At 41.6% G+C, this 18,191-nt stretch overlaps 1 protein-coding gene across 2 annotated transcripts in view; it reads left to right on the top strand.

Moving 5' to 3' along the window:
- The window catches only part of Ywhag (tyrosine 3-monooxygenase/tryptophan 5-monooxygenase activation protein gamma), a 34,804-nt gene that overhangs the window by 10,968 nt on the left and 5,645 nt on the right, over positions 1–18,191 (top strand). The gene's annotated exons all lie outside the window — the stretch shown is intronic.

Genomic DNA, 18,191 nt, shown 5'->3' with positions numbered 1-18,191 from the left:
AAAATTAAAATCGAAACAGCTGGGGTGTAGCTCAGTTATACAACACTTTCCTAACGTGCATGAGGCCTGTATTCCAATACTGGTACCTCAAAAAAAAGAAGAAAAAAATTTCATGACCTGGAAGACTGAGGCAAGAGGATTGGAAGTTCAAAGCCAGCTTTACCAACTTAGCAAAACCTTGTCACAAAATAAAACAAAAAGGGGTGGAAATATGACTCAGTGGTTAATTCACAGTACCCACCCCCCCCCAAAAAAAAAGGCAATGTGTGTGTGGGAGGTGGGGGTTGGGAGGGAGGGAGCGATTGCACACAGCCACCACTCTGGTCCCAGACAGCCTTGGTTTGAATCCATGTTGAGCTACCTGGTGTAGTGGCACACAACTGTGATCCCATTGCCTAGGGAGGCAAAGGCAGGAGGATTGCAGCAACTTAGTGAAACCGTCTCAAAATAAAAAAGCTGGGGATGTAGCTTAGTGGTAGAGCACCCTTGGGTTTATTCTGCTATACTGCATATACAAAAAAAGTGGAGCTGATTAATTCAATGATAATGTTCAGTGAGTAGCCAATATCAGGTAGATATCTGCCAATTTATTTTTTATCATTATTGGGGAAGGAAAAACGGTATGATAAACTTAACATACAGGCTGAATTTTAAAAATTTGCATGAATACATTTCTACTAACTTTTAAAATATTTTTTTAGGTGGACACAATATCTTTATTTTAACGTGGTGCTGAGATTCCAAAGCAGTGCCTCACGCATGCCAGGCGAGTGCGCTACCACTTGAGCCATATCCCCAATCCTAACTTTTTTTTTAATATTTTTTTTTTAGTTGTAGTTGAACATGATACCTTTATTTATTTTTATGTGGTGCCAAGGATCGAACCCAGGCCCTGGCATGTGCTATGCAAGCGCTCTACTGCTGAGCCACAACCCCAGCCCCAAACATTATTCATTTGAAATTGGCATGTATATCTTTTTTTTTTTTTTTTAAGAGAGAGAGAGAGAATTTTTTTAATATTAATTTTCCAGTTATCGGCGGACACAACATCTTTTCTTTTTTTTTTTTTTGTATGTGGTGCTGAGGATCGAACCCGGGCCACACGCATGCCACTGGAGCACGCTACCGCTTGAGCCACATTCCCAGCCCCTTGGCATGTATATCTATGAAACTTTTCTGAATGGATTATAATTTTGATCTTGCTTTCCTGTGCTCATTTGGCTGGCTTAATATGGCATGTGTGAATTTTTTCTGCATTTTAATGTGTGTTAATTTTAATAAGTGATGCTTAAATGTTAATTTTTCAGAAAGTATTAATATCTGCTAGCAACAAATGTCAGTACCTGGTGGTGCAAGCCTGTAATCCCAAGTGGCTCAGGAGGCTAAGGCAGGAGGATCAAAGCCAGCCTCAGCAATTTATCTGAGGCCTTAAGGAACTTAGCAAGACCCTGTCTCTAAAATGCAAAATAGCACTGGGGTGTGGCTCAGTGGTTGAGTGCCCTTGGGTTCAATCCCTAGTACAAAAAAAAAAAAAAAAAAAAAAAACAGTATTATTACTTGCAGCATACTAGTCTTGGGACCACAATAGAATTTGAACAGTTAAGGTACTTTTTGGTATGGTGGTGTTTTTTGTTTTTTTGTTCTTTTTCCTTCTGGGGAATGGGATACTAAGGGTTGAGCTCAGATGCTTTCTCACTGAGCTATATCTCCAGCCCTTTTTAAGAGTAAAGGAAGGTCTGGGGTTGTAGCTCAGTAGTGAGTGCTTGCCTAGCGTGTGTGAGGTCGTGGGTTCAATCCTCAGCACCACATAAAGATAAATAAAATAAAGGTATTGTATCCATCTACAGAAAAGAAAATCTTTAAAAGAAATGAGTAAAGGAATAGGATTTATTCAAGTGATAATTCCCACAAGGGGTCATGGGAATCTAATATCCCTGGTATGAATTTTTTTTTTTTAATATTTATTTTTTAGTTCTCGGCGGACACAACATGTTTGTTGGTATGTGGTGCTGAGGATTGAACCCAGGCCGCACGCATGCCAGGCGAGCGTGCTACCGCTTGAGCCACATCCTCAGCCCCCTGGTATGAATTTTTTAAAAAATATTTTTTCTGTAGAGTTCTACGTTGACTAAAAGCCTTTTTTAGGCCAACACAAGATTTAAAATTTTGCCCTGTTGGACCAAATATTGGAACATATTGGGCTGGGATGTAGGTCAGTTGGTGGAGCACTTACCTAGCATGCATGAGGTCCTGGGTTTGATCACCAGTCTCTCTCCCCTTTGATATTTACTGTCACCTTGGGAAGCATGTTTACTTACTTTTATCATTAATTTTACGACAGCATCATAAATGAAATTTTTCCCATTTTACAGGTGGGAATGTTTAATTGGCCTAGGTTTGAGCTAGAAGTATTTTTTCTAAAACTAGGACTAATGTTTCAAAAAGGGTTTTTAGGGGGTAGGAATGATAGTAGAATAAACTGGACATTATTACCCTATGTGCATATATGATTACATGACCTGTGTAACTCAGATGAATGAGAAGTTATACTCCATTTATATATGATGTGTCAAAATGCATTCTATTGTCACATATAACTAATTAGAACAAATTTTAAAGTTCTTTTAGTTTTCAAAAGGAGTTGTACTGAAGATTGATTTTTTTTTTTTTTTATTTTTTTTAGAATTTTTTTTTTTTAATATTTATTTTTTTAGTTCTCGGCAGACACAACATCTTTGTTGGTATGTGGTGCTGAGGATCGAACCCGGGCCGCATGCATGCCAGGCGAGCGCACTACCACTTGAGCCACATCCCCAGCCCCTTTTTTTTTTTTTAAAGAGAGAGTGAGAGAGGAGAGAGAGAGAGAGAGAATTTTTAATATTTATTTTTTAGTTTTCGGCGGACACAACATCTTTGTTGGTATGTGGTGCTGAGGATCGAACCCAGGCCGCACGCATGCCAGGCGAGCGCGCTACCGCTTGAGCCACATCCCCAGCCCAAGATTGATATTTTTAAATTAATTTTTTTTTGTAGTTGTAGATGGACACAATGCCTTTATTTTATATGTTAGTTTTTATGTGGTTCTGAAGATCGAACCCAGTTCCTCATGTATGCTGGGCAAGCACTCTGCCGCTGAGCTACCCCAGCCCCTGAAGACTGCTATTTTAAGTGTTGTACCAATAATTGATCTGTTTTCATGATTTTAGTATACCATTAATTGTAGAAGCATGAAAAACCCTTTAGACTACTGTGTATTTAATATTTTCTTTTCCCATTTAGGTGATTTTGAGATTGTGCTGTTTGTATTAAGTTTAAAATGCAGGCAGGGCATGGTGGTGCATGGGTGTAATTCCAGTGGCTTGGGAGACTGTGGCAGGAGTATCAAAAGTTCAAAGCTTAGTGAGACCCTGTTTCAAAAAAAAGAAAAAAAAAGGGATGACCATGTGGCTCAAGTGGTTAAGCGCCCCTGAGTTTAATCCCCAGTAACAAAAAACAAAAACAAAAAAACCACAAAACCAAAATCTCCAAAAACCAGCAGAACAAATTTCCTTTAGGGTAATCCTAATTTTTTTTTTTTTTAGTAAATGTCATTTGATTACATGAGCTAGTATGTTTTAAATCCGTTTAACAAAGAACTTGATTTATTTTATTTTATTTTTTGAACCAGAGTTTGAACCCAGAGGCGCTATTGAGTTACATCTCCAGTCTTTTATTTTTATTTTAAAACAGGGCCTTGCTCTGATGCTGAAGGCCTTGCTACATCTGAGGTTGACTTTGAACTTGGTGATCTTCCCCTCAGCCTGACGATCAGCTGTGATTATGAATGGTGACTGTACCTGGCTGAATTTGAGATTGTTTTTTTTTTTGTTTTGTTTTTTTTGTGGTGCTGAGGATTGAACCCAGGGCCTTGTGTATGTGAGGCAAGCACTCTACAAACTAAGCTATGTTCCCATCCCTGAACTTGAGATGGAGATTTTTTTTTTTTTTTTTTAAGAGAGAGAATTTTTTAACATTTATTTTTTAGATTTCGGCGGACACAACATCTTTGTATGTGGTGCTGAGGATCGAACCCGGGCCGCACGCATGCCAAGCAAGCACGCTACTGCTTGAGCCACATTCCAGCCCCGAGAACTTGAGATTTTTAACATAAAGTTAATTACTATAGTTTTGCTGTCAAGAGTCTTAACAAATAGTGCCAGAAAGTGAAAGGATGTGGCTCAACTGAATGGTAATACTTCCTGAAATAAATAGACCTGGAGGAAGGTGTGACTTTCTGTGTGTCAGAAATAATATTATATTGGCTAGACATAGTAGCAGCTGCTTGTAGTCCAGCTACGCAAGAGACTGAGGCAAGAGGATTACTTGTGTGAGCCCAGGAGTTTGAGGTCAGCCTGGGCAATGTACTGATACCTTGCCTCAAAAGAAAAGAAAAATGTGATTTTGTTTGAAATACATAAAATGGAATTTTGAACATGTTTTAAGAGCATTTAGATGAAGATCAAAGGAAGGAAAAGGATGCTAATTTTTGCTGGGCATAGTGGCACATGCCTGTAATTCCAGCAAGCACAAAAGGCTGAGGCAGGAGGATGGCAAGTTCAAAGCCAGCCTCAGCAACTTAGGCTTTAAACAACTCAGACCCTTTCTCAAAATAAAACGAAAAGAACTGGGGATGCAGCTCAATGAGTTCAATCCCTGTTAACACCCCCCCCCAAAAAAAAGTTATTTTTTCATATTTTGTATAAAAGTTTAATCATTTTAATATTTTGTAAACATTCTAGGCAGGTGGAAGAAATGATGATATTAATGCAGAACCATATAGGGAAGTTAGAGCTGTGGTGAGTGTCACTGAAGATGCTTTGGGAGCATTCATTCCATGCACAAAAAAATTGAGGTGAGGGCTGTGGAATCTTTGAAGGACAGTTCTCTGGGGCATCAGGGAAGGTTGCTTATATGCACTGATGCCTGAGCAGTGTCCTTTGTGGGAGTTGATGGGGAGGATGGGAGGAGGATACCCTGGTGGAGGGGTTGGCTGGCTGAGTCAGTGCCAGGAGCAGGATCTCACTGACTCCCTTCTTCCCTGTTGGCTGCACAGGCAGCTCCGCAGTGGGAGCCGAGTCTAAGCAAACTCATGGCCAGTGCTTGAAGAGCCTGTAGAGTTTTGGGTTTTTCTGTAGCTTTGGAGAGTCACTTGAGGCAGAGGAGGATTGTAATCCAATTTTTGGTTTGAAGAGATCACAGGGGAACTGGGTACCATGTGCCTGCTTGTAATCCCAGCAGCTCGGGAAGAGGATGGCAAGTTCAAAGCCAGCCTCAGCAATGGCAAGGCTCTAAGAAACTCGTAGACCCTGTCTCTAAATAGAATATATAAAGAGCTGGGGTTAAGTGCCCCTGGGTTCAATCCTCAGTACCAAAAGGAAAGCTCCCAGGTCAGCCTTGTAGAGATTGAACAGGAAGACACTGAGGCAGGGCTGGGGATGTGGCTCAAGCGGTTGCGTGCTCGCCTAGCATGCGTGCGGCCCGGGTTCGATCCTCAGCACTACATACAAACGAAGATGTTGTGTCAGCCGAGAACTAAGAAAAAAATAAATGTTAAAATTCTCTCTCTCTCTCTCTCTGTCCCCCTCTCTCTCTCACTGTCTCTTAAAAAAAGACACTGAGGCAGAGCAAGGCTGATCAGATTAGTCGAGGGTTCTAGGGGTTTCACAGATGGGTGCCTGGACAGAGGCAGACTTGAGAGAGAAATAGATGGTTAGAGATGAACTGGGAAAGAGGAGGGAGGACAAATGATTAGTTGTGGTCATTTTCAGTTTGAGGGAAAGTTTAAAATGAGGCAAATTAAGTTACTACATGAAAGGCACTAGAGTAACCACTCAAAGTAGTGTGAATTCGTGAGATAAGGAAATGTGGCCTGGGAGTGGCTCAGGGGTAGAGCACATGCTTAGCATATGCAAGGCCCTGGGTTTGAGCCCCCTACCTCCAATTAGACCAGACTGGTCTGAGAGCTGGAGAACATAACATCTGCTACCCTCATAGAGTTGTCCCTCTAACAATGTCTTCTGCCTCTGTGATAGTTGGAACCACACATGAGGAAGTCCCTTAGGGAAATGTAGAGTTGAAAATGGGAAGCCCTGTGCCATGGGTCCTGGAATGAGGAAGAAAAATGCACAGTGAATGTAAGAAGACTGGAGAGGATGGTGACACCCGGAGCAGAGTGCCAGAAAGGGGAGTGGTCAGTGGTGTGTGTCAGTTTTCTTCTGGCTGTGTGCCCAGGCCTGGTGCACACTGGGTAAACACTCTATCCCAGCCTCACCCTTAGGCCCTGTGAATTAAAATGTAAGGTGGATACAAAAAACCCTGGTGTGTGAGGTGGAAGGCATTGGGTGACTGGAGGGTCACTGTGGCAGTGGCTGAGGAGAGCAGAGAAGATGGGAGAAGTGGTAACAGGTGTCGACATGGTTCTAAGAGCCTCATTTTGAAGGAAACAAGAACAAAGAGATGGGAATTGAAGGGCATCATTTATTTATTTAATATTTAATTTTTGTAGTTGGACACAATATATTTATTTATTTGTATGTGGTGCTGAGGATCGAACCCAGAGCCTCGCACACAACCCCAGCCCCTAGGGCATCATTTATTGAAGCCTGAACTTGGGAGTGTGTGTAAAGGGGAAATGAGGAGAGTAGGGAGAGGAAAGACGATAAAGACATGGCTGGTAAGAATGCATGGAGGGAAAACCATCTTTTTCCTGCTTTAGGTGCTGGGGAACATAGCCAGAGACTCACACATACTAGGCAAACCTGCTCCTCCACGTGGGGAAAACACATCTTTTTAGGCATTCAATGAGGAGGCAGTGATGGGTACAGTTATTTGACTTATCTAGACATTCCTGTAGTAAGCAAGGGCTGCCAGGCAGGTTGTAGTAACTGATCTACCTCTCTTAACTTCTCTCCTTGCCTAAATCTTGGGTGTAAGAGCAGCAATACCAGGTGGTTGGATTGATTGAACATTTAGGTGCTTTAGAGAAATAATGTTGCAGAAGAACATGGCACAATAAACTTTTATATTTATGCAAAAAAAAATTGAATCGATGGATCTAATGACCCATAAAAGAAAGAAATGAACCCTAAAGAGAAGGAAGGAAAAGGATTCAAGAGCGAGTCTGATGGGCAGTAGTGAGGACTGAAACGTTGGAGGTTTTAAGTTTGATTTTTTTTAAATTTTTTAAATATTTATTATTTTTTAGTTGTAGTTAGACACATTATCTTTATTTCATTCTTCTGTGGTGCTGAGGATCGAACCCAGGGCCTCACACGTGCTAGGCGAGCGCTCTGCCACTGAGCCACAATCCCAGTCTGAGTTTGATTTTTTTTTTTTTTAAATGAATGATTCTGAATAAGGTCAAGGGTGTGCTTTGGGGTAAGTTGTCAAAACTTAGTATCACTCATTTTTTTGTTCAGTACTGGGGGGTGAACCCATGGGGCATGCTACTACTGACCTATTCCCTCCCCCCCTTTTTTAAATTTCATTTTGAGACAGGGTCTCTAATTGCCCAGGCTGGGTTGGAATTTGCAGTTTTGCTTCAGCCTCAGAGTGGCTAGGATTTCAGGTGTGCACCACCATACCTGTTAGGAATCTTTTAGACTAATTTTTAAAAAAATTATTTATTTTTTGGTAGATTGAACCCAGGGACTTGTACATGCGAGGCAAGCACTCTACCAGCTGAGCTGTATCCCCAGTCCTTAAACTAATTTTGATTAACCTAATTTTTGGAGTAGAGTTATTTAGATATTTACCAAGGGAATGACATGATGTGTCTGGGCTTTTGAGAGACACTTGATGAGTATCTTTTGGACATGGGCTTAGGAGCTTTTATGTGTCCTGACAGTTAAAATTGAGATCAGACTGGAGCAAGGTGAATGTAGACACATGAACTGTCTTTTTGCTTCCAGCCCTGTGAGTCCCCAGATGTCGCTGTTCATTATATTGTATGCAGCAATAGCATTTGTGGGGGAAAAATATAAAGCTTCTGAGGTCTTGTGTATACAATTTTATTTTATTTTTTTCAGTTTATTTAGTTTGAAGCTGTGGAATAAAATGTTAAACACGTATCAAGCTATACACCAAAATAAGTTTCTTGTAGATATGTTGGGGCTGGGTGAGCTGTATGTGACCTCTCTCTCAAGGTTAGCCCAGGCTGCTTCCTGGGGGTAGGATAGGCGCATTCCCAGCAGCAAGCTCTGGGCACACAAGCTCCTTTGAAGGCTCTGCTGGCCTCTTGCTAGTGCTCCCTTAGCTGGGGCAAGTCACGTGACCATGTCGGATTATATGGGTGGAAAAGTAAATTCTGCTTCTTGAGGGGGGAGGTGCAGAAGCATTGCAAAGGAAGGGGTGGACACAGGGTTAGGAGAGATTATCATGAGAGCCATTTTTTGCAAACAGTCTGGCCTTGATACATCTCATGTAGATTCATGTCACTCGAAAAACATTTCAGAAGTGATTGTTAGTGGACCACAGTGATTCATTGGTGATTCATATGACCGAGCTCAGATTGTGGGGGTGGAATGTGAGCCCTGTATTAATGTGAAGATGCAGAGAGTGGCGCAGTATACGAATTATTATTAATATTACTATGAAAAAGCAGATTTGTAATAAGAGTTGATCATTGTGATCTGGGCATCAAGGATTTTTTTGTTTTTTACTATCTTCCACTTGTTTTTTTTTTTTTTTTTAGAGAGTGAGAGAGGAGAGAGAGAGAGAGAGAGAGAGAGAGAGAATTGTTAATATTATTTTTTTTAGTTCTCGGCGGACACAACATCTTTGTTGGCATGTGGTGCTGAGGATCGAACCCGGGCCGCACGAATGCCAGGCGAGCTCGCTACCGCTTGAGCCACATCCCCAGCCCCACTATCTTCCACTTATATCCCCAGCCTTTGACCTGGGCATTGCTAGCTTGGAGCAGAAATTTTCTACCTCTGTGGTACTGACATTGAGACCAGATTGTTGTTATTTTTTAAAAATTTATTTGTTCTAATCAGTTATATATGACAGTAGAATGCTCTTTGACTCATTATACACAAATGGAGCATAATTTTTGACTTCTCTGGTTGTACCCAAAGTAGGGTCACAATTCATGCAATCCCAGTAAATAATATCACAGAAAGTTTGTGTATATGTGAGAGAGAGAATGGGGATTGGGCTTGGTTTAGCTCTACCACTTAGCCACATCCCCAGCCCTGTTTTATTTAGAGACAGGTTGTTGCTGAGCTGCTTAGGGCCTTGCTAAGTTGCTGAGGCTGGCTTTGAAGTCAGGATGCTCCTACCTCAGCTTACTAAGTTGTTGAGGCTGGCCTTGAACTTGGAATTCTCCTCATTCTCCTGTGCCTGTGGCTGAAGACTGTTTTTTAAAGAGAGAGGAGAGAGAGAGAGAGAGAGAGAGAATTTTTAATATTTATTTTTTTTTTTAGTTCTCGGCGGACACAACATCTTTGGTATGTGGTGCTGAGGATCGAACCCGGGCCGCACGCATGCCAGGCGAGCGCGCTACCGCTTGAGCCACATCCCCAGCCCTGAAGACTGTTTTTTAAAAGTGCTGAACTTAATTATAGTTTGTACAACTTTCTTTTCTTTTTTAAATTTTTTTTTAGTTGGACCTTTTTTTATTCATTTTTTTATATGCAGTGCAGAGACTCAAACCCAGTGCCTCACATATGCTGGGCAAGTGCTGTACCACTGAGCCACAACCCCAGCCAGTATAACAACTTTCATGCATAACAGTTTAATTTTCTAGTGGGAAAGACTTCCCTTTTTCAACGTTAAAAACAAGATTTATGAAAAAACTAATAAAAAATTAAAATATTGGCTTATTTATTTGATGATTTCTGAAGATAGCCCTGTTTAGGTGGTAGTTTGTATTCTACATAGAAGGCCATGGGGTACTCGTGAATTGGAGCATGTTTTGGGAAGAGTTAGGATGGTGAGGGAAGTTGTCCTAAAAATGGAAAGTAGGATTAGAAACCATTCAGAGATGAGAACTGTTTGAGTTGATTAACTACTTGTTTGAATTGATTCTGATTGGTGGAGTACACCTCCCATCCTGGCTACTTAGGAGGTTGAGGCAGGAGAATTGCAAGTTTAAGGCCAGCCTATGAAACTTAGTGGGGCCCTGTGTCAAAATAAGAAGGACCCAGAGTATAGCTCGGTGGCAGAGGGCTTGCTAAGCTGGGTTCAATCCTCAGTGTTTTTGTTTTTGTTTTTTTTTTTGTATCAGGGATTGAACCCTGGGCACTCAACCACTGATCCATATCCCCAGCCCTATTTTGTATTTTATTTAGAGACAGGGTCTCATTGAGTTGCTCGGGGCCTCACTTTTGCTGAATCTGGCTTTGAACTCCTGATCCTCCTGCCTGAGCCTCCGAGCCACTGGGATTACAGGCATGCACCACTGCACCTGGCCCCTGTGCCTTTAAAAAAAAAAAAAAGACTCGGCCTTAAAAGCTTTTTTTTTTAATAGTCATAGGTGGACACAATACCTTTTTTTTCTTTTTAATATTTTATTTACATTTTAGTTTTCGGCAGACACAACATCTTTGTATGTGGTGCTGAGGATCGAACCCAGGCTGAACGCTACTTACCACTTGAGCCACATCCCCAGCCCCAGGACATAATACCTTTATTTTATTTCTGTATACTTGGTCCTGAGGGTCAAACCCAGGGCCTCCCACTGAGCCATAACCCTGTTGTGAGAAAGTTTGCAGCTGTGAAGGACACAAACTCAGTATTGATGTGAAGGGTCAAGTGCTTGTTGATCTCTGCAGGTGGGATGTGGGTGAGTTCTCACAGAAGGTGTGTGTGAGAGGTCCAAGGTCCTCGGCAGTGTTGATAAGAGGCCCAGAGTATTGGCTTGCACTGGGTGTGGGCTGCCTGCTCTTCCAGGGTGTTTTCCTCCTTGACTGGATTCCCTGTTTCCTAAACCATGGTGGGGAATGTGGTTAGCTTGACCATTCCTGTGTACTAAACAGCAGCCCTTTTCTCCTTTTTGGAGAGGCTATTGAGAAGTGTCAGCCTGCATGCGATTGTACAGGCATTTAAATGGCATCCTAAGAGGAGGATTGGATACCAGCCAGAGCCCTGTGCTGTTGCACTGTGCCGTTACATTAAGTCCACGTTATGATGAAGCATGAAGTTGTGGGGAATTCTGAGCCTGTCAGCACATCAGCTGATATTTAATTGCTGGTGTGAAAATGCTATGTAAATTATGATATGTATAGCGATTTTTGATAGGCTTTGTTGAGAAGTAATTTGTATACCATACAAAAGTGTGCAGTTTAATGATTTTTAGTATGTTCAGACTTGTGTAAGCTTCACTACAATTAATTTTAGAAAGTTTTCATTAACCCCAAAAGAAACCCTGTACCTGTTGGCTGTCACTTTCTGCGTCTCCCAGGAAGAGCATACCCCTGCCTATGTGACCTGCCCTGTTTCTGGGTTTGTATATATTCTGGGCATTTCATTCTGTGGTCTTTTGCAACTGACTTGTTTAGTGAAAAAAAAAAATTATGTAGCACATATCAGGGTTATTTTTATCCTTTAATAATATTTCATTGGGACTAGGGGTGTAGCCCAGTGATAGAGCACTTGCTTAGCACATGGGAGGTCCTGTGTTTGATTCCCAGCACTGCAAAATAATCAGAAGAAATAAACAACAAAAAGTAATCTGTTTTATATGCATCATACTAAATTTTGTATGTTCATTAGTTGATGGTTTATTAGTTGGGTTGTTTCTGCTTTTTGACTATTATGATTAATTTGACTATTAAGTATTTTGGTGCCAGGGATTGAACCTAGGGGGCACTTTAACCATTGAACCACATCTCCAGCCCTTTTTTCATTTATTTAGATACGGGGTCTCACTAAGTTCCTTAGGGTCTTGCTGAGTTGCTGATGCTGGCTTGTAATCCTCCACTCTCAGCCTCTGAGGCTGCTGGGATTACAGGCATGTGCTTCCATGCCTAGCTATGACTAATGGTTTTATGCACATTCCTAAACAAGATTTTGTATGGACACATATTTTCATGTTTCTTTTCTGTACTTTGCATTGGAAACATTGAGTCATATGGTAACTCAGCATTGAAAGTTACAGTGTATAGTTTTTGGCCTTAGATAAGGATTGGCTCCATGCAGTACTGAATCTGAGCCTCAAGAGGTAGGGCTGGCCAGTGAGTTTTTTAATAAAAAGCTTTCTGTCCTTAGTTAAAAACTAGTTGTATAGTGGGAATTATGTGGAATTTAGAGCTAGTCATTTGGGTTCTGTTTGCCTCTGAGCCTTAATTTTCTTGTCTTTGTAATAGGAATAATAATACAAATCATCAGTGATTATCTGTAGGATAAGTAGAGAATTATAGTTGGAGTGAAAACCCACTTATGATTACAAAAGTTTATCAGAAAAATATGAAATACATGGATACACTCTTAACATAATAGAGAAAATATAAAGTCAATTTTCGAAAGTGAAACTGGAAATATTCCTATTAAATTTTTTAAAAAATATTTATTTTTTGGTGTAGATGGACACAACACAATGTCTTATATTTATGTGGTGCTGAGGATCGAACCCGGGTACCGCCCGTGCTAGGAGAGCGCTCTACTGCTGAGCCACAATCCCAGCCCTATCCTATTAAAATAATTTTAAAAAGCTAAAAAATGAGCATAAGCAGAACTGACATTGTATGTTAAAATGTGAAAATGTGTGCTTGTGGAACTTTAGGAAGGGACGGTGATATTTGAAAACCATAAGACCATGTATGTAGAGTATAAACTGGAAAAATGTTGGAGTTCATTGTTTGGTGAAACAGGGTAGAACATAGCTGTATGAAGATACAGTAGGGTCCCATCAGGTTGCCCAGGCTGGCCTCAAGCCATCCTTGTGTGTCAGCCTCCTGAGTAGCTAGGACTGTAGGTGCCACCTTGCCTGGCCTGATAAGGGATTTTTATTCAGTTAGTGTTATTTATTTATTTTTAAATTATTTTGTTTTATTTTTGTGGTGCTAGATAGTTAACCTAGGGCCTCACACTGCTAGGCAGGTGCTCTGCCACTGAACTATGGCTCCAGTCCTCATTTAGGGGTTTGGAAGAGGAGGGTGGTATTTGGGTAGAGATTGAGCAGTGTGCACAGAGCAGCAGGTGAGGGCTTCAGTAAGTCAAGGGCATTCATGAGCTTTTAAACTATGGACTTTGGGCTTTTTAAAAGAAAACTTGGGTTTTCAGGTTTGGCTTTAAATTTTAGTTGGTAGGTATGAATTGTGGGGAGGGTTTGTTTGAGCATGTTCTTGCTCAGTAAACTCAGTCTATTCAACCCTCATCACCTCCCAGCCTGTCTTGTTTCATACCTTTCTGGAAGTACACTGAGAATACATAAAAGAATTTTTTAGTGCCTATCTGGGATTCTGTTGTATGATTGTATTATAATCTAACTAGTACCCCGTTTAAGATCATTTAGGTTGTTCCAGCCTATAACTGTTTTAAATAGAATCACTTCTTAAAAGTTGAATTACGGGGCCAAAGTTTTTTGAGCATTTGTAATTTCTTTGGTCATTTCTGAGTTGCCCTCACGTATAGGTTTTATCAGTTTGCACTTCTACTTCCACTGTCACCCTCCCAGGGAGTCATTAAACTTTAAGCCTTGGCAGTCTGATAGGAGAAAACGGAACTTTTAAATAAATGAATGAGGTTTGGCATTTTTGTTTACGTTTTCTTTTTCTCTCAACTAGCTATCTGTCCCTTTTATTTGTTGATTTTGTAAATCCTTAGAAGGCCTTTTTGTGTTAGAGGAATTGGCTCTGTCTGTGATGTAGCAGCATCTACATCAGACCCTTAGCACGGGTGTTAAAGCCAGAAGTGTGTTTCCTTACTCTTCTGTTTGTTAGTTGTGACTATGGGGAAGAGTCCTTCTGGGCCACTCCTGGAAGGTGAGTGATGGCCCACTTTGTATTGCACCTTTGAAAAGAACACAGGACTTCATGGCTATGTTCTGGATTTTTGCCTAGGTCTCTCTGAGACCTCGAGATTGTCCCTGAATATGCCATGGATGTTTTTTCCTGTTTCATTTAGAGACAGGGTCTTGCTGAGTTTCTTGGCCTTACTAAGTTGCTGAGGCTGGCTTTGAACTCACAGTCCTCCTGCCTCAGCCTCCCGAGTCTCTGGGATTACAGGTATGTACTACTGTACTGGGCTAAAATCTGTAATCTTTCTAGGGAGTTTTGCTGCCTCTGGAATTCCTCTGAGGCGCTAATGTGAGTTGGGTCTCCTCTTGGGAGGGCTGAGTGCTTGCTCAGAGTTCATCTCACCAATTTTTGTCTTTATATGTTCAGTGTGCTCTGTGAATGCTTGGTGGATGATTTTGATAAGTAGGCCTTTAAGTAGATTTTCTGTGGTCATCAAACCTTAAAGGATATGCTGTCAAGTTTTCTAGAATGAATGTGTTGGGGTCCCCAGGGTTACCCTCAGGTTCAGTGATTTGCCAGGACTCAAGATGCAGTTGTACCATGGCTGTGTCATTACTGTCAAAAGATGTTAGCCTTTGTCAGTGAAGGGAAGAGGTGCTTGGGACAAAGGTGACAGAAGACTGGGCATGACTGTTCTAGCTCTTCCCTGGGGAATGACAAGCAGAGCACAAATGGCCTCCACCAGGAAGCTCCTTGCACCCGGTGCTGGTCTTGTGGGCATTCTCGGCTTAGCACGTGCCTGAGTTCCAGACTTCTACCAGGAATTTGGCTAGTGTGCATGGTTTTCACCAACACTTGAAAGACAGTGAGCCATTCTTTCCCGAGGTGGTAGGAACCTTCCCAAAATCCAAGTTCTCAGATGCCAGCTTTTCCTCTCTAAGGATCGCCATTGAAAACCTGCTGTGTGAGCTCTTCCTTTTCTGCTCAGAGTATATAGTTCAGGTAACTAAAGGTTGTTTTAAAAAATCGTAGTTTATTATCAGTAGACAGGCCTTCTTGAAGCGGTGGTTCATGATAGTTGAGCAGAAATTGCCCTATTGGGTGGCAGTGGGTACCGGTGCACACGAGTTTTGTCCCTGCTCATCTTCTTCTCTTTGATTTTGCTGCAGGGTGTCCTTACATAGCATTCCTTGTGGCCCTTTCGGTGATAGCATCATCAGATCCTAGGGGAGCAAAAGGGGCACAATGGAGCTAGATATCCCCAGTGGCTGCTGCTGCTGCTTTTAATTAAGAGAGAGAGATACTGGGGGTTGAACTCTGGGGTGCTTTAGCAATGGGTACATTACCAAACCTTTTTATTTTGAGACAGGATCTTGCCAAGTTGCTGAAGTTCAAAAATGAAAAGTTACCTTCATTACAACTTAAGGTCCTTTTTTGGGGGGTGGGTACTGGGGATTGGACTCAGGGGCAACTTAACCACTGAACCACATCCTCAGCCCTATTTTGTATTGTATTTAGAGATAAGGTCTCAATAAGTTGCTGAGCGCCTCGCTTTTTTTGAGTTCCCAATCCTCCTGCCTCAGCCTCCTGAGCCACTGGGATTATAGGCATGTGTCACCGTGTCTGGCTCAATTTAAGACTCTTAGTAGGTAAATTGAGGAAACTGAATGACCTGGTACTCCAAGCCTTAAGATCAGAAAATCATCTAAGTAGCTTTTCTAATAATCTCAAAAGAATTACTAAAGTTAAGTAGAAAAGATTTCTCTCTGCATCAACTCTTAGGGGAGAGTAGTTGCTGCTAATTAATAACTGATTTCCTTAGGAGCTGGGATTTGGGAATTTTACTTTTGAAACCATTGAAGAGAATTACAGATTTTTAAGCCTTTTTGTTAATCGTTCTATTTCACATCTTCCCATTACAAATAGAAATTTGAACTTGAGCAAGAAGGAGTTGAGGGAAGAAAAGACTCAATTTTTTTTTTCCCTGTGTTGGGGATTAAACCCAGGGCCTTGTGCATTCTAGGCAAGCTCTCTATTGCCATGCCACAACTCTAGCCTTTTTAATTTTGTTTTTAAGTAGATTATATAGCTCTGAAGGATACCGACCTACACTTTCTACATTTCCAACAGCTGACAGTAAATTTTGGGGACCATATTTACAAGTTTGCATTCTTAGAAACAGTTCGGTGGCTGGCTGTATTGAAAATGTTACTTCCTTTAACATTTGTATGGATACATGATGTCTTCTCACCTTGAATAGTCTATGGGGCTTGGAGTTGAACTTGGTTGAAGAGTGTATGCCTAGCATGTGTGAAGCCCTGGGCTCAGTCCATCCCCAGCGCCCAAAACAAAATAAACACCTGTTTTGGACACTTGAAAAAAAAAGTTTTTTAAAACCTTAGTAGTATTTTTACCTTATAGTATGGCTGTAATTTCTGATTTCTTAATGTAAAAACCACAGATTAAATCCTATTAAGGGGGGCTAGAGATGTGGCTCAAGCAGTAGCGCGCTCGCCTGGCATGCGTGCGGCCCAGGTTCGATCCTCAGCACCACATACCAACAAAGATGTTGTGTCTGCCGAGAACTAAAAAATAAATATCAAAAATTCTCTCTCTCTCCTCTCTCACTCTCTCTTAAAAAAAATTTTTAAAAAATAAAAAAATAAATCCTATTAAGGGAATTTTTTTGGTGGGGTGGGCATCATATATGCTAGGTAATTGCTCTACCTGTAAGCTACACTGCAAGTCCTGATCTGAGGGATTTTTTAAAAATTCTGAGTTGTGATTTTTTAAAAATTTTTTTTAGTGGTAGACAGACACAGTACCTTCATTTTATTTGTTTTTATGTGGTGCTGGGGATTGAACCCAGTGCCTCACACATGCAAGGCAAATGCTTGCCAACTGAGCTACAACTCCAGCCCCTGAGTTAAGATTTTTAAAGAAACCTTACTTGACTCTGAGGACTTTTTGAGCTTAGAGTTTTCCCCTCGAACTTAGTTTTTCACTGGCAGAGAACATCCTAGTGTGTTCCAAATGTGCTTGAGTTACTCTATCTAAAGGTGGCGTTGGCATTTCACAATCTCCCTGTTGCAGTTTGTCTGCGCAACTAGAAAAGCTTTACATAAGCTCAGTGGCTACCCTGTGCCCTGGAGCCAGACCTCCTTTGCAGCAAAGAAGACCTAACGGTATAGTGCACTGGTGAGGTCACTTGAGTTTTAAATAGAGCCTGGCTCTTGAAATAAGGACAGCATGATTTAGGGGAAAGGCCAGAACTTGATCTCCATGGCCTCAGGCATTGGAGCTTCTCCTGGCATCAGAGACCATTATTAGGTCGTACCAGCCCATGTTGGCAGTAGGAGAGGTGAGAGCACGGTGGCCTGAGGGCTCACCCACAGACCTGCCAGAGCCTCTGCCTGTCTCATAGCCAGTCTGGGGAGTTCTTTGCAGGCCAGTGCTCAGATTCATGGAAGGGAAGTGGTATAAAGGAGCAAAGAAAGCCTCAGGCTAGGGAAGAGGATGTGATAGAGAAGAAATACTTGATATGGGAAGATAAAAAAGAAATGTATCAAACAAAGATGTAATGTCTGCCGATAACTAAAAAATAAATATTAAATCTCTCTCTCTCTCTCTCTCTCTCTCAAAAAAAAGAAATGTATGTGTGTCAATAGTGAGAAATACATGAGGAAAAAGTCTTCAGGGCATCCTCAAGTATACCTGCTCACATCTCCCAGCACATGCACTTGGATCCCAGCTCTTTAGCCTTTTGTCATAACAGATCCCTGTTTGTTTTTTATATTGTTGTTTTGGTACTGGGGATTGAATTCAGGGCCACTCAACCACTGAGTTGCTTAGCACCTTGCCAGAGCCGAGGTTAGTTTTAAACTCACGATCCTCCTGTCTCAGCCTCTCGAAATGCTGGGATTATAAGTGTGTGCCACCACACCCGGCACAAATCCCTGTTTATGGGTAAGGGAGCTATGACCATGAGAAGTGGAATGTTTTGCCCCTTGAGTGACAGGCAAGGAATTTTCTTGGCATTTGTGTGGTGGTAACCATCAGAACTCAGTGTGTGAGCGTTGCCCGAGGAGTGAGCAGCCATGACTATGTGAAGATGATCAGCATCCCTGTTCATCCAGGAGAAGGGATGTTTACACAGGGCAGGGTGTTGGGGGTGAGGAGACAGGGGTCCTGGAGTGAAAAACATCTCTTCCCTGACTTGTGCTCTGAATTCTTCTAGCAGCATCTTCACAC

Source organism: Urocitellus parryii, chromosome 9, assembly GCF_045843805.1.
Source record: "Urocitellus parryii isolate mUroPar1 chromosome 9, mUroPar1.hap1, whole genome shotgun sequence".
NCBI lineage: Eukaryota > Metazoa > Chordata > Mammalia > Rodentia > Sciuridae > Urocitellus > Urocitellus parryii.
Note: the sequence above shows the minus strand (reverse complement) of the source record. Positions and strands in the feature narration are given on the sequence as shown.